At 38.0% G+C, this 16732-nt stretch overlaps 2 long non-coding RNA genes across 4 annotated transcripts; one reads left to right on the plus strand and one right to left on the minus strand.

Moving 5' to 3' along the window:
• Window positions 1-289: 289 nt before the first annotated feature.
• On the minus strand, window positions 290-9081 carry LOC123372168. The gene is made up of 4 exons (XR_006580149.1): window positions 8967-9081; window positions 4751-4790; window positions 2641-2690; window positions 290-2192 (listed from the first exon to the last, which is right to left on the minus strand). It is a non-coding gene; the product is annotated as an uncharacterized LOC123372168 (long non-coding RNA).
• Window positions 9082-9615: 534 nt separating this feature from the next.
• Window positions 9616-15832, plus strand: LOC123372165. 3 transcript variants are annotated; one of them, XR_006580146.1, is made up of 3 exons: window positions 9616-9845; window positions 11926-12065; window positions 13757-15832. It is a non-coding gene; the product is annotated as an uncharacterized LOC123372165 (long non-coding RNA). The 3 variants fall into 3 exon arrangements; XR_006580147.1 differs by lacking the exon at window positions 9616-9845 and adding an exon at window positions 9869-9906; XR_006580145.1 differs by lacking the exon at window positions 9616-9845 and adding an exon at window positions 9913-10288.
• The last annotated feature ends 900 nt before the right edge of the window (window positions 15833-16732 follow it).

Here is a 16732-nt window from a genome sequence, read left to right on the forward strand (position 1 = left end):
ATACAAATCTTATCAGTCAGTAGGTGAGACAATATGGTAATGATTGTCCATATCCCTGTGGAAGTGCCTTTATAAGTGAGGGTGACATTTACTTACCCTTACTTACCCAGGAGGGCCTGGTGAAGGCCTTCAGCACTAAGGGTGGAGGAGGGGTCACATTAGATTTTCAGCCTTTAATCGACAAACTAGTTCAACACTTTACTTATGGGCATTCTTTGCAGAGTGCCGATCACTCAGATGGGCAAGGAATTCACAATGAATAGTTAGTTCATTTGGCAAAATTCTCTTTTACTTGTTTGTGAACTGCCTGCAAACAGATTGATTTTTATTAATTGGCTCGCCAATTGCAATTATTTAACAAGCCTTTTGTGCAAACTAATTTCTGCCAATTGATTGCTCACAAATGATCTGCTGTGAGTATTCAGATGAGTAACTAATATATCTGTGATTTTATTCTGGTTACCCAGGTCACATTATACTGGTTCTGTTTCGATGGCATTCCAACACACAAGTCCATGAATAAATACCAAGATGGCCATATGAGTACTTCCAGAGCAAATAATTATGTACGTATTCGGTCCACAAATGGCCATGTAAACAAAAATATGCTTGTACAAATGTTCACAGAAAACTGAAAATGGGATAGAAATACCAAATCAAAATTGCATTAACTTCTACTGTTTACTTCATGATACATGCTGGTTTTCAAGAGCCAGTAAGGCATCTATTGTGTATTAATTTTTAAAAAAATAAAACACTTATTTACCTTTTTACCATACTATCTGTTTTGAGTCTGCTATATTAATTTATGAAGGAAACACACAATTAGATCATATTTACAGTCACTATTTTCACTTTAGACTACAATGGCAGCTTTACTGCAATTAGAAATTCAATGAAAATAATCTATCAGGATCCCCTGGCAGGTTACTAAAAGGTTTATGTTTATTTCAATAATACTGCAACATTATGCCATCCTGATTGAATGTTCACAGACTGTGTGATGCAGCTAACTCTTTATTAGACAGTTACGTGCAGTTTGAGAAGCTGAATTAATTTTGATGAAGCAGTTGAGATGAATAGTTTTGTTAATAATATTTATGTTTTGCTTTATTTGAGTGTTATTCCTCTGAGCCAACTCACTAGAGTTATCCAAAGCTGTCAATCAAAGTCTATTAAAAGCTAAAGGACAACAATGGAATATACTTAAAAAAACCAGAAAAATCTATCATTACTTCTAATTAACACAAAATAGTCCTATCAATTTTTAAAGATGAATAATCAGTTTCCAACCTGGCAAAACTGCTGGGTATGTCACTATTTGCTAGAATAGGAAAGAGCGTTCACTGACATTAAGTTGATGTAACACACAGAAGGATAAATATCCAGTTTGCTTTGCCAAATATATAGTATCTGAAATGATAATTCAGCAATTAGGATTAACTCAATAAAGAATTCTATTGCTTAAAAATGGGCCTTGTTTTCTTTTTGCACACTTGCTTTTACTACTTCTTAACCTGAAAGAGGCGGAGTAGATAGTGTAGGATTAGATTGGCATGTTTAACAACCCAAAGAAAATAATAACTTTGCATGCTAACACATATTTTGTGTACGTTTCAGGCTGCAAGACTGGCAGAATAATGGTAATGTAGGCAACAACAGAACACAGGAGCAAGACAAGAGTTAGGCAGAATCACTTACAGAGTATCAAGGCAGTGACATTTCAGGGACAGGAGAGGAGAGCAGCAATGACTTCTGACACATGTTGAAAGCAAGAAGCAAGACTGACTGAGAAATTAGAGGAAAAGGTCAGTCAGATAATCCAGATAAATTCCCTGAATTATTGTTATCTGCTCTGGAGCAGAGACCATTAAATGAAATTTAGCAGATAGCAAACTGTCGCTGTTTAAAAACATAGGTGTCCATCTGGTGACTGATGAGTGGTATCTGAGTATCTCTGAGGATTTGCTTTCAAATCATCAAGTGTCAGTGGGCTTTCCTTCCAAAGTACTGAATCCAATGACCTTTGTGAAGGCTATCTGTTATTTCCACTTTTCTTTAGCCAGAAGATGGGTCCTTTGGAGAGCTGTCAGAAGTATACAGGATGGCCAAGAACATTTGTGAAATCTTTAAAATTTTATCTATAATACTTTAAAATAGTTGTTCAGCAGTCTGAAGGTATCTCCATTGATCTGAGAGGAAGAAACCAGTCAGGTGAATAATAACTGCATCTGCTGCAACGTTTCCCTAACATCTTCATTTATTGCATGAATGCATCTTTCTATTAAATTCTCCTATCTCCTCCCCTCACAAAGCAGTGAACACTACACCACCTTTTAAGTTATCATTTCTAAAGCTAACTTCAGTTAATTCTTATCAAAGATGGTTGTATCCCAATACAAGCTATCTCTAAAGACTACAGTGCCACACCTCGTGTGTACTGGCTAGATCACTGTGAGTGTTGCAAATAAGTTCTATTTTTCTTTCAGTGTGGAAATTATATACTTCCAACTTATAGAGAAATAATATGCCATTCTCATTATATGAACAGTGTTTACTTCAAAATAAAAAAGTTTAGTGAACATGATGTATTCAAATTTTCTATACTAAACACAACTTCTCAAATAACAGCATAAATACCTGTAAAGCTGTAGTCTTCTCGTGAGATTGTTTTCTTGTAGAAGTAATAGCTATTTAAAAACAAAGAGGAGGCATCATTTTCATATGAAGAAAAATAACCTAGTCTGAGTCTTACAATAGTCCCAGCAGATCTTTGTGATTCTTTATTATGTTCAAAACTCCAAGGTTGAGATTTTCAAAGATAACTTAGGGTTTAATTTTCAATAAATGTCTAACCATCACAGTAAGTGCCTGCATCTCCTTTGAAGTTTAGTTTTAATGGGAATTTTCTAGCAAAATCCCCTAGTTAGATTTGAAAATTTCAACTGAAGTAAATATGCCTAAATGTATGCTTGTATTACCGTCCTTGTGAATACTGAACCTGAAACCTCTTCTGAGCCTCATACCAAAACTTTAGTTACATTGTTTTTTAGTGGTCTCATATCTCTGCAATTTTTGTTTTTAGCTATGACTAGAAACAAAAGTAGCAAAATATACATTAAGGATGGTTGTTGAAAAAAGTTCTAGTCCAATTGAAAACAAATATAAAGGAAATACTGAAGGAAAGATATCACTTTGGAGATTTCCAGCTCAATTTCCAAATCAAACAGATAATGCCTAGACTTCCTGGAACTAGAGATACAAATCTTGTCAGGATCAGCCTAGTCCTTCATCCCTCTGAGGTAGATAGAATACTTTAGTTCATTGTTGTGGGTCCTTTTTGAATGAGACCTTGAACTGAAATCCTTCTACTTTGTTTAACAATAACATGCCAGATTCAGAAGTAATCTTTATAGTGGTGTAATTTTCACCTCAGTGGTTGTAAATAGGTGTAATTTATACAGAGGGGACAGAAAGAGGTAGTTCCAGAATGGGTTAAAAGAAGGTATAAAAAGCATACAATAAAAGAGAGTGTATTTGTTAATTGTTTTCCTGGCCTGTAATTTAGCCTAAATTTATGAAGAGTAAATTATACCACCTTGTGTATCACTTCTGAATTTGGCACTGAAGACCAAGCACCAGATTTTTAAAGGTATTTAGACACCTAAAGATGCAGAGTGGCACCTAAATACCTTTAAACATCTAATCCTAAATTCCAAAACAAGAGTCCAGAATCTGTTCTCATCTACATTTTAGATCTCATTTACCATGGTCCTGTGTTCAAACAGCTGCTTCGCCACCTAAGTAGCTACTTATGTGCTCAGTGTTGTTGTGATCAGAATATCAAATGCTGTTGTTTATAACTCTAGTATGCTTGCAAGCTTTTAACTCCTCACTGATTTCTACTTTCAATCTTTATCTTAGTAGAGATTTTTGTCTGGGAGTTCCCTTAATTTTTGAAGTTAGATTGGGAAATAGATACAATACCTCATCATTGTTATAGAAAATGTAAACAAAACTAATTATATATGTATTTTCTAACTAATACAGAGGGGAGATGCATTAGAAGCATTTTCTAGAGCTAACAGGTACTGATTTTTATAATGTGCTATTTAAGCAAGTGGTTGGTTCAATTAATTTCAATCATAGTGAGATATTTCTTTATTGATCAAAGATCATACCTACCTAATTTCTATCTGGAATTCCATTACTTGTAGATTTTACAGGGGTGGAGAGAGGAAGGGGAACCAAATTAGGTTTATATTGGTATAGGCAATTATAACTATGGTGTGGCTATTGTGGCTGCCGCATTATATATTGCAGTTTGAGAAGTACTTTGGGGATCCTTCAAATCTCTTTTTTTTCTTTCATTATTAATTTAATGAAACCACTAAAATTAACATATATTCCTATCAAAATTACACTGTGCTTTTTAAAAAAGAAGATATTTTGAAATTAGAACAGCATGTCATGCGCAAGTTGATATACAATGGCTGGTCTTCACTACAGGGAGACAGACACTGCTGCAATCGATATAGCAGGGGTCAATTTCGTGGGTCTAGTGAAGACCCGCTAAATCGACCCCAGAGTGTTCTCCGGTTGATCCCGGTACTCCTGCTTCCTGAGAAGATTAAGGAAGTCAATGGGAGAGCATCTCCCATCGATGCAGCACAGTGAAGTCAACCTAAGTTATATCGACTCCAGCTATGCTATTCACATACCTGGAATAGCGTAATTTAGGTCGACTTACCCTACTCATGAAAACAAGCCCTAAGGTTGCTATTTCCATTCTGTCAAGAGAAAAAAGAAAAAGAAGAACATATATAGCCTATTATATGGTCTAATTCAACATTTAAAATTCTAGCTAGGAAATAAATGTCACTACACTGCTATGTTTGCATCTTTAATTTCTAAAAGACAATTTAAAAGTAATGGGCTGTCCCAAAACTCTACGTACACCATTCTGCGTAACTGTGCAGCATATACGAGTTTGAAAGTAAAATGAGTTGCCAGAAATTAATTAGGAGCATAAAATAATGAGGACAGGCAGCTCCATCCCTCTACAGCCTTCTCACCTGCTTCCAGCAATGATATTACTGAAGGACATTGGACATGGCTTCAATCATACATGGTACATTACAAAATAACTATGTGTTGGTGGGCAAATTGCTTCTGTATAAATAGTGTTGTAAAAATTACAACTGATGCAGGGCTTTCCTTCCACCTCAAGGCGGTTCAGGTAGCTGTAAAGATGGGTGCCCATCAAAGTCTCTAAGTTTGTTATTTTGCAACCTACTGTGTGGAATAAAGCCCTGTTCAAAATCCTGCAAAAATATCATTCCTGTGAGCAGCAGAAAATTCTATAGAGCAACGAAGCTGCCCACCCTCATTATTTTATGCTCCTGATTAACTTCTGGCAACTAATTTGAAATAAAATTTAAATTCTTAAAAAGGTCTCTCAATACAGCAGCAAGGTAAAACGAGAAGATGTTTTATTAAAATATAATGCCCATATCTCTCAATCAGCCAATGTGGGACAAAATGTGGGCAAAATACCTAAAGAGGACAAACTGTTTTTTTGAATTATGTAAAACAGAACAATTCTTCACACGCTGTACAATTACTTAGTCTCAATAAAATGACTTTTAAAAAAACCTTGCAATACCTCCTTTATGTTTGTTCTCTCCTCTAGCTTTATTTTTCTCTCTTTCTGCTCCATGTTTTCTTCATTTTTGCAAGTAAAATATACCAACAGACCATTAGTGTCCTTTTTTGCCTACATACCTACCAGTTCATTGATATAATTCACCATTTTGCTAGAGCCAGCTGCCCAGCATTTTGTCTCTGGTGTTTGTCATCCTACCCCCTTAGGTCCTGCCTGCAGCTTTGTCTTGCTCTTCAACTTTCTCCACAAGGGGGAGTTAATTTCATTAAAGTGGATTCTCCCTTCACTGTTTCATGAAGTTAGGCAGCAGGGGAGGAAGAGCTGGAGTCCAGCTTGCAGCCAGAGAGCAGGGGAGGCAAAAGTATAGCATAATGGGGCCTCCCAGGTTTTCTAAGTTATTCCAAGCTCTGAACGCTTTTGGGAAGGCAGGAATTCACCAAGGAATCACTCCAGCACACAGATCTATGCCAACATCTTTATTAACATGTACAGGGCCCTGGTTTCATTGAAAAGAACAGTTAGCAGGAGTAGGGTATAGATCCAAGATACCTAAAAGGCATCTACCTCCATCAGTTGCAGTTTCAAGTGTCTTTTCAGCCTTGGCTCCTTAGTCCCAGATTCAGGCACCTCCTTCCCTTTGGGCTGTGGCTGATTCTTTCATGTGAGTGGAATCTCATAGGGACCACGTGTTCAGGTTGCTTCTTGGGCCTGTCTCTGAGATCAAGCCATTTGGGCTCACTGTGTCTCTACAGCTGCAACATATGCAGTCTCCTACTGCACCATGTGCAATCCTGTCTCAGATGGCATCAACATGCCCCAATCAGAGGAGACCTGGCAGAAGGAAGGAAGGGTGGGAGTTCCTGACAAATGTCCAGACAACCAGGTTTCTGAGGAGACAGAATAGCCAGTTTCTCCTTTCTGGCAATCAGGGCTTTAGGGGCAGGGTCAGTCTTCACAGTAGTACGCTCGTTTGTTGGGTTGGGAGTCCACAGTAAAACATATAAGACAATCTATGTGCATGTGCATAGCACTTTGAGGACAATGATCTAGATTCAATCATTATGGAACCCAATCTTTCATCTACTGGTGGCCATAAGTTGGGAAACGGCAGTGAAAACTGTGTTTTTAGAAAAGACTTGGAGGTTCACATATTTTCCATGGATAATGAGTTTTATATATGTCTAAGGATCAGGGAATAGAATGCTCACAAAAGTTATCACATGCCCCCATGTATAGAAATTACTTTCAAAGATTTGAGTAGTTTTTCTATTATGTGGCATGGCTGATTGCATACAATGAGATCTATCAAGGCAGTTTTAAAAGAAAAATATAATGTTCCTGATTATAACAGAGTAGCAGTGGGATAATATCACCACTCCAAAATGTACAGGGTTGACTGTAGGGAAAATGTGACCAATGTGCCTCCTATAAATGTAAACAAACTGGAGTAATTAGTTGCGTGAAGATGAAGCCTAGATTCTGCCTTCCCTCAATCCACCAGGCAGTGGAGAAATAAGGTGTACCTCTTAACAACTTATTCCCTGCACACACACCTCCCTGCCGCAAAGGAACAAGGGTGGAGAAGCAGGGGAGAATTGTGACTGCCGCCTCTTGGGGTGGCACAACTACATACCATTCCTTATTCAAAACAAAGCCTTCCATCTCAGTGTAGCCTCTTAACATTTATCTCTGCCATTCCTCAGTCATTTTCATCTCCTTTTCTTCTCTTCTTTTTTATGATGTGCCAGAATATTTAATTTCATTTTTGTGTAGCTTTTATCCTCTTGCACTTCATTGTTTTCCTTCCTGAACAGTCATTACTATGGAGATTTTCTTTAATCTTTCACTTGCTTTGCGTTTTATTTCTACTCTTGGTTTTTTTCCTCTCTGTTTTACTTGTTGTTTATTTCATTCAGTTTACAAGAGAATGAAGACTTTTTAAAAAAAAACAACTATTTATTTTTCTTCATCTTGTTTACATTTTTATTTTATCATTAAATTATTTTAGTTTGCTTTTTCTCCATTTTCTTTATTTTCAATGGTGTTTCATCATTTTATTCTGCTTCCTTCACTAGATCCACATCCTCTAAATGAATCAGCTAGCTGGCCACCTTTATGGCACATTACTTGGCTATCTAACATAAATGGCTCATTACATCTGAACCAGCAGCATAGCAATACAACAGTAAGGGGTGTATAATTGCTTAGCAACTACTGTTCTTCTCAGATGAAGCTAAATCTGTCGCCTGTAGAATTCACAGAAATTTCAGGCTCTAAAAAACAGAAGAAAAATCCCATGTTCCCTTTCCCATCAGGCCAGATACTTGTCACTATTTTATGGGCCTGGAAATGATCAAGATACAAGTGCTTAAGAAAGGCTGCAAAAACTATATCACTTAATGCCATGTTATTTTCATCATCTCCTGTGTGTGCATCAGCAAGAGTGTTTTAATGGCCAAAACTCCTCGTTGACTTCTGCATGAGATACTGAAAGTTCCTGGAGGAGATTAATTCAACCATAACATTTTACTTACAGGATTAAAACTAATGCAATCAGTCAGTGGCAGTGGGGAAGTCAATATGAAGGACATGCCAAGTAAAGAAACTATACAGAAGTAGAAAATATTCCATTTAGGAATAATTCCTAACAGCACTAACCATATAATAGTAAATAATAAACACAAACCACTGAAAGGAAAAAAGTCCTGTGTAAGTAACCTTGGCTTTCTTAATGAAGCTACACAAGCAAGGACAGTAGCAATTAACATTATTGGCCTGTCAGAATTTTGTCCGACCAAAAAGTGCTGGATTGATCCAATAGCAATATGAAAATCCAAAAAGATACTACCTTAAGTAGCTACATCAACCAAATGCTTTTCTCAGGGTACAAAATGCATCTGGAAAAAGCTAGTTAAAAGCAAAAAAAGTTTGTTTTTAAAATTATTTTTCATTTGTTAAAATGCTTGGTAAGAAGTAGACTGATCAGGTCTCTTATTTACATAAACTCGGGTAATTAAATCTATTTCCATGTCCATTAAATTCAGTTCGTACTAAAATCACATGGAAAAAGACTGACAGCACAGGAAATGTACTAGAGTTGCAAAAGAATTCACCATGTTGAATATTTAAATGCACTATTTGCAAAAACTGAATGACATTTTCAAGTACAAAATTAGATTGAACTTCAACAAGAATATTTTCAAAAAGTCTTTGAAATGGAAATGGTCACTTCTGCAGCAATAAGTAGATTGTATGAGCAAAACTAAGATAAAAATAAAATAGCAGAAGGCAAAAGCTGTACCTAAGATCATTGTGCTGAATTCTTATTCTTTACTGTAAAAGCCAAGGGAGATTCATTTCAGAGAAGTTGTGCAGGTCTAAGAGGGAAGAAAAGGACAAGGTGACTAAAGTCTAAGGTTCTCTCATTGGTTTTAATGGATTTTTCAAACCAATTATGTATGGGGTGAGTTGAGAAAGGAGGTGATTATTAAACATGTGAAGCTGTATTGATTTAATAGCTACTCCACTGCAGTTTTGAGCTTTCACCAACAGCACAGTGGCTAAAAATTAGTCAATTGAGGGATGGACAAAAAGGGAAAGCTGCAGACCTAGAAGTCAGTAGGAAAATGTTGAGTTCACTGCTCCAGCAGAGTGAGCTTTAGAGCCCTACATTGCACAAGCCCTGTGTTCTTGAGAAAAAAAATCTGTCTCCAGACACACCACAGTAGCAACTGAGATTAGTTAAAGTGCTCAAGATAATAGTCTCTAGATTTTAAACATCTGGGACTGGGGACAGTGTTCTCAGTAGTGGGGCCCCCTGTGACACTGGAATTTGTTATCATTCCCTTACCAGACAAAGGCTGATTCTACTGAGCTTCAGGGAAGAGTGCCAGGTTGATCTAATTTCTCAAGCATCTGCTTGATAGAGTAGTTTGAGTGGACAGAATTTTTTTGGTCTATTTGGTTTGTTGGTTTGGTTTTGCTTCTTGAAAAAAAAAGGGGGGGAGGAGGGATTGTAAATTTTCTACCCAACTCTACACAGATAGCACAGATATTATAAATCATAACCAAAAAAAAACTCTATCACAATGGTATCTGAGTACCAGCTGGCTGGTGATAGGGGCATTTGAATCCACATCTCCAGGGGAAATTGCTTTCTTAACGTAGCTCCACTCACAAGGTTAGCTCATTTGTTCTAATGGTCTCAGTGGCAGATGCAAGTACTGTTTGGGCAGGCTTGGGTAACAACTATTTTGAGAATAGAACTCCAGTTCTGGCTCATTTTTCTCTCTGTTAGCCGCACTCATCAGGCAGACTGCTGCTTCTTTTCTTTGAGAGGTGGTTGCTGAACAAACAAGAAGAAAAGTGGGGGAACAAAGATCTGAACTAGATTTCGGCTTAAGCCACAAACTTTCCCCAAATGCATAGCCATTCTTGAATGAGCTCCATTTCAGAGCCATCAATGTTCTCTCACAGTCAACCAGGACAGCCTGAGTCAGAAAGATGGATTCCAGAACTCCTTCTGACCCTGGGAAGATGATTTCCCTGCTGTCTTTTCCTAATCCTCGATTGCCATATAGGCAGTTGTTTGGGAGAGAGACCTGTAAACAGCTCCTGGGAAGGGTGAGGATTTGGGAAGCTGTGAAGTGTGAAGTGTGTGTGTGTGTATGTATATATATATACATATATATATATTCAATGACCACCTTAAGGTGAGGATATAGGGACAGGAATAGGCAACTGCTAGGTGAGCAATAGCTTCTGTAGCTGTAAAGCTCAGGCATGTCAAAGAGCTCCTGAGGTCTATGTGCCATTACAGTTTTTGTGCCTAGGACTGGGCCATTATCATAAATATCTGAATGACAATTTGAAATCTCTAAACTAATGTTTTGAAACTACCTATGTTACTATTTTGATATCTGAAATCAAATGTGTTCCTGTCTTGCAGTCTCAGTAATTATGCATAAAGGTTGTAGGAAAAAAATAGCTTTTCATGCTTAAAAATCTTCACTTCCTACCGTTGGTGAGATTCTCATCTCTACAAGGGAAGAGTTTGGATGACAAATTAATTGTCTGAGCATCAAGAAGAGATAATACCACATGCTGTATTGCTTGCTGTTTCAAGATAAAAAAGCATTTTACAACTTGGTAGCTTAAATGAAGTCTTACAATTGCTGGGATTCTCATCAAACCCAATGGTGCTTTTTCATCACTGTTCAGACAATGCTAGTGAACTGTTTTTAGTCTTTCGATTCAAATCAGACACTAAGTTGTGTTCAAACAGAGTTGCTGGCTGACTTAGGGTATAGCTTTGGAATAACTTATTGCTCTAAGTATTGTGCAATACATCCAACAAAAATACCAGTTGCAGCATTATTTACTGTAAAATGAAGTTGCCTTCTGTAATGCACAATCTATGTGTTTTCATTTTTCTTTTACTGCATGCAGTATGGAATGTTTTGAGGATATTAGTAGTTTTGAATGGTAGATAATGCTGTAGTGGCATATTTCAGCTACTATTTTCTCCAATGGGCTTTCGCAAAGTACCATGAAATATTGATCCCAGTCTGTGAAATACCTGGTATCTCTACACAGCATGTGTGTGTCTAGGAAATGCTATTTTATGCCAGACTTTTTTTTTGAATTGTTGAAGTCTCTTATAGTTCTTCATGAGGTTTTATTGTTTTAAGCGTAGTGGAATACCAGCTGAATATTTCTGTCTGTGTGGAAATACAATTTATCTTGTTGATGGTTGAGAACATTTCAACAACTTGAGTAAATGTATTGTATGCACCAAAGTGTACTGATGAATCCACTGTGTCTGGTTGAAACCAGATTACTCATTGTCATCTTGCCTGCTACGATTAAAAATGTTTACAAGTTCATTAACTTAGACCATGTATTCAGCTGTCAGGCAAACAGGGGCACTGGAGCAGTTTTTATAGTGGGGGTGCCGAGAACCATTGAACCAAACTGTAAACTCTCTATATAACAGAAACCACTTCAAGGAAGGGAGTACAGCAGCACCCCCAGCACCGCTAGTTCCAGAACCTAGGGTAGCAAACTGAAAATATCCCTGTTACTTCATAAGGGTGCTGTGAATTGTTAATATTTATAAAATGCTTTGAATTTAAAAAGCACTACACTATGTAAATGGAAAGCACAGCATTAGTTTTTCAGCCATCTTTTTTGGGGGGAATTGTAAGGATTTTGTTTTGGAACTCAAGCACCTAGTTATAGAGTTCTACACTACACTACAGGAGAGAAGATGATATTGGGCCCTTTCAGATCTCTTCCAGAACCACAAATAGATCTCCTGGACCTGTGCAGAGAACAGAACCAGCTGTCTCTTCAACAGCATCCCCAGCAACCCACAGCCTTGATGGATGGCTCTCTTCAGGTGTGTGAAACAACTGAGATTTATAGTGCTGGATAATTAAATTCCCTATTTAGGCACAGAACAAATACAAGAATACAAAATCCCCTAACTATCCCACTAGAATGTCTCAACTGTGTTCTGGAGAGGGATTTACTCCTCATGCTTCTCAAATCCTTGAATACTGCCAGCAAAAGGGGGACAGAATAAAATTGGGCCCAACCAGGAGCACACCTCCCACTACCACCCTTGATCACAGAACTAAGATGGGGAGAACTCTCCACTTTGGGGGACTAGGACCCAGGAGATGCCTTCCCTTCCCCCTAGACATGTTGCCTGGGAAAAACTGCACCTGCAGGTCCAGGATACATATAAGGGAAATGCAGATGGAGCAATGGATGGCGGGATTATAAACAGAAACTATCGCTTTTCTGTAGCTTTCCCTCTGGGGATTCTGTGAGATATCACTAACTAGTGATGTTTAGGTAACGCAGCTCCTTTTCAGTCATGTTGCTGTGGGGGATGCCCAAGGGCTAGAGCTGGAAAGCAGTCTCCATATGGATGTACATAACCTCCTGCAGCTCCTAGGATTATATAGTCCAAATCAGCAGCCTGCTCTGCAGGGTGGAAGTGGGGAGGGAAGGGAAGGAAAGAAATCTCATTCTAATGGAAGAATCACGAACATCTGTGTGGGGAATTTCACCAAGATTTATTCCCACTTAGCCTCATGCAAGAGATATTTCCCTTGCAAGGGGATGATCAGGCCTACTGTTATTAGCTTTTTAGATATGGGAAGATTTCCAAATTTTTTCAGAGGGAAACCACTGGTATTGATGTGTGTATAAACAACAGTTTCTATTAACTGCATTGATTTATGCATTATCCTCAAGAAGACAAGCCATCCCACACACTGTGGGCAGCAAAAGGCACCTTATCTAAACTTTTGCATGCAAAGATGGGACTGTGACAGCCTTAAGAGGATGTTTAGAAGTTTATTTGAAGGGATATTAAAAAAATATAGACGGTTATTTTTAATTAGTGAATATGTGAGTTGCTAACATGGGACGCAGATTTAAGTGATCTAGATCACCACATGGCAAGAGCGATTTTGAACAGCAGGACAATCCCAGAAGTAGAGGTAATCAATTAGAGTCAGCCATTTTTTTCCCCTGCAGTACGGTAATATGGGGATAATTAAAACAAATATCTAGCTCCAAACCATTTTAATATTACTGATGAGCATTTGCCTGAGAAGAAAATATTGATAGGTATCATTGTGACAAACTGTTCCTATGCAGCAGCTGATAATAGCTCAGGTCACTTACAAAAATAGAAAAATTATAACTGTCACCTACATTTATTTTAAATGTTATATTTTTATAACACTCTGACAGTTTTGAAAAGGATGAACAGTTGTTTATTATAGGAATGGGTTTTATGGCACTTTTCTCCAGCATTGAGAAATTTGACACTCTGATTTGCTATAGCTAAATATATAAAACAATTACCTGAATGCCATTTCTGAACTTGATATATACATATCTGCATCACTGTATTTTATTCACAGTGTTGTCCAGAATATTCTTTATTCTCTAATATTTTAAAAGAAGTGTGTGTGTGTGTGTGTGTGTGTGTGTGTGTGTGTGAGTGAGAGAGAGAGATGGATGGGATTTACAGCACTGGAGAATTAAATTCCTTATTTATTCACATAACAGACGCAGCAAGAGCACAATATTCCACAACTGTCCTGCCAAAGTGTCTCAACTGTGTGCTTCATTCACTCTCCATGATTATCAAATCCTTGAAGACTGCCAACAAAGAGGGGAGGGGATAAAATGGGGCTCAACTAGGACCACACATCCCCCACCACCACCCAAACCTGTGCTGCGAGATCGTCCCCACACATTCCAGGTGGTGCCTCCTGTCCCTGCGACGTGGTGGTGGAGGAAAATTGCAGGGAAGAACCAGCCAGAGACTCCAGCCAAAGGAACAGCTGAAGATGCAGGCAAAGCTAGGATCTCCAGACATTCAGGGAATGTTCTACAATTTTTCCTGCACTGTGTCTGCCCTTAGCTGATTGACTGTTTCCTCCAGTTCTGCCCCTCCCACACAATCTCTTCATCTCAGTTTTACTCCACACCTGACCCTCTTACCCACTTCTCCTATGCCCTGTTGTCCTCCTCCCACTCCCCCTTGCACTCCACATTCCCTCTCCATTCAGTTTTCTTTCCATTTAGCTTATCCCCTCCTAACTAAACCCCATCCACCCCCCAAAAAATCATGGAACTAACATGATGTTTTCGGCCATCACATTGTTCGCTCTGATTGTGTGTTCTATCACTTCTCCTACTCTGTGTCTGTCTTCTCTATTAAATTTAGATTTTAGATTGTAAGCTCTCTGGTGTGGGGACCGTCTATTCTGTATGCTTAGTACAATGAAGCACCATTCTTGGCTGGTTCTTAGGAACTGCTGTAATGAACATGATTAACCATACAACATGCTTTTACCTGATCACTGTGCACTGTCTCCATTCTCCAGTGGGGGCAAATGGGCATGAGGTGTTAAACTGAAGCATGAACCTACAGGTACTAGTACAGATGGATACAAACCTGAAGGAAAGAAAAAAACAAGTACATTTTTATATGAAACTGTGTTGGATACCACTCTCAGCCCGCTTACTGGGGATATTTACAAATTAGGAGAGTTCGTGGAATTTGCTCACTTTTTTCAGGTAATTTTAATATGTGTTGCATAGGTGACTCAAAGAAACTGAAATTCTGCCACATCTGCTTAGATTCACTCCTACAGAGGAGAATTTGCCTGTGGCTGCTTGATAAACATTTAAATCAGTGTTTTCTGACTTAAAAAAACCTATTTGAACACTACCAATGGCAAGCACTGATTAGATTCAAAATAGGGGGTTTAAAAAACAAGCAAACAGAAAATGAAGTTTTAAAGGGGACTTTACTGAGCAAGGCTACAATTAAACTGTTCTGTAAACTAGCAAGATAAATAGTATTAAAGAGCTTTGGGCTGAGGATCTAGATAATCAAATAACCAACATATTATCAAAGGAAACGTGGTCCCTTTTGGGTTTTGGGTCCAGTTCATTCCACTGCAGAATACAAGTTGTGGCTGCAAGCAATGGAAAGTGCATTGGAAACAAAGGAATAATTCTGTTGGGGGTCCAGTTCAGCCCACAAAATGAAAGGGCTGGAATTTGAGGAGCAAAGCTAAAGCATCTGGGACATGTGCTGTTTCAGTACATCTCCTGTAGAGCATCCACCAGCAGAGCTCCTAGAGGCCCACATCAGGAGTTGAACATCACAATCCCTTTAGAAAAGCAGTGGCACCAGAACAAGATCCAGATTTCTCGGTGTGACTTCTGGAGTAGAATCAATGCTAAATCACTTCAATGGGGGGCTCTTTTTACAATATTTCTAAGCAGGATGACAAGTGTCTGAAATTTTGCAAGAAAGCATTTTGGAAAATATCCAGCCCATGTGGTAGGATTTCCAGCATTTCATAGACTCCAGAGCCTTCAATAGTATCCAATATACTGATGATTATCTGAACTAAACCCCAAACTTCTTGAAGGTTTGACTAGATGAGTTCTCTGATCTTGATTTATGCAGAGAAAAGTACAAGATTTTCCAGTTGTTTCTTTTTTCAAAGATCTCTCCCCAAATTATATCATGCATGTTACATCTGTATCTAATAAATGGACTTACTACTTCTGGTAAATCGTTTTATGCACACAACACATGAGTCTTCTGAGTTGAGCTGAAATCCTTTTAATCAATCCCATGCATTCCTAACATTTAAGCTGTGCTTTGGGTTCTGCAAGAACCCATTTAAACCCAAATATTTTGGGATTTCTGTTTGTTATTGATAATTTCTCTCTTAGAAAGCCTTTTATAAAGTCATAATATTGTGCAGTATAGTTTTCTCATGGCATTTTTCTATCCTTTAGGCAGTAGAATACTATAAGACCACCACATCATGATTTTTGCCAGACCCATAAATGATTCCCAGAAACATTTTAAAAAGCCAGTGAAAACCAAACACCAATAACTAAAACAAATTTCTACTTAGATACTACAAGGCAATACAGTATGCTATGCTGAATCCTAAAATAGATGTATAGAACCCACAGATATCACTACCTGCTACCTGGCAGCCGAAGAAGTGGGCTGTAGCCCACGAAAGCTTATGCTCAAATAAATTTGTTAGTCTCTAAGGTGCCACAAGTACTCCTGTTCTTTTTACCTGCTACAGTAAATCAAAAGTAATCAAACTTGCATTTTCATTTGGTTTAAGATTCAATTTGGCCTCTAAACTTTCAAACTTCTATTCAATGTTCCCCCAGACCTAGAAAAAAAACAAACACTCAGACATGGGAGGATTAATATTTTATTTGTAAATGCACAGTAATATAACTCATTTTGCAGAACCATAAGGTTCTCCTCAACATTCTGCCAAGGAAGATTAAAAACCATAGCAGAGGTATGGCATTCAAGGCAATTAACTCTCATGAGAATAAAAAGAAAAGCTGATTTGCCTCCTTTTACATACAGGCATATCATATTGCCATCTTCATACCAAACACAGCTAAGCCTTATTCACACATATTGTAGTAAAAAGAGGAGGTCTAGTAGTTTCTGAATCACAGTCCTTCTAGTTTCTGAAT

The sequence above is a fragment of the Mauremys mutica genome, chromosome 6 (assembly GCF_020497125.1).
Source record: "Mauremys mutica isolate MM-2020 ecotype Southern chromosome 6, ASM2049712v1, whole genome shotgun sequence".
NCBI classification, from domain to species: domain Eukaryota; kingdom Metazoa; phylum Chordata; order Testudines; family Geoemydidae; genus Mauremys; species Mauremys mutica.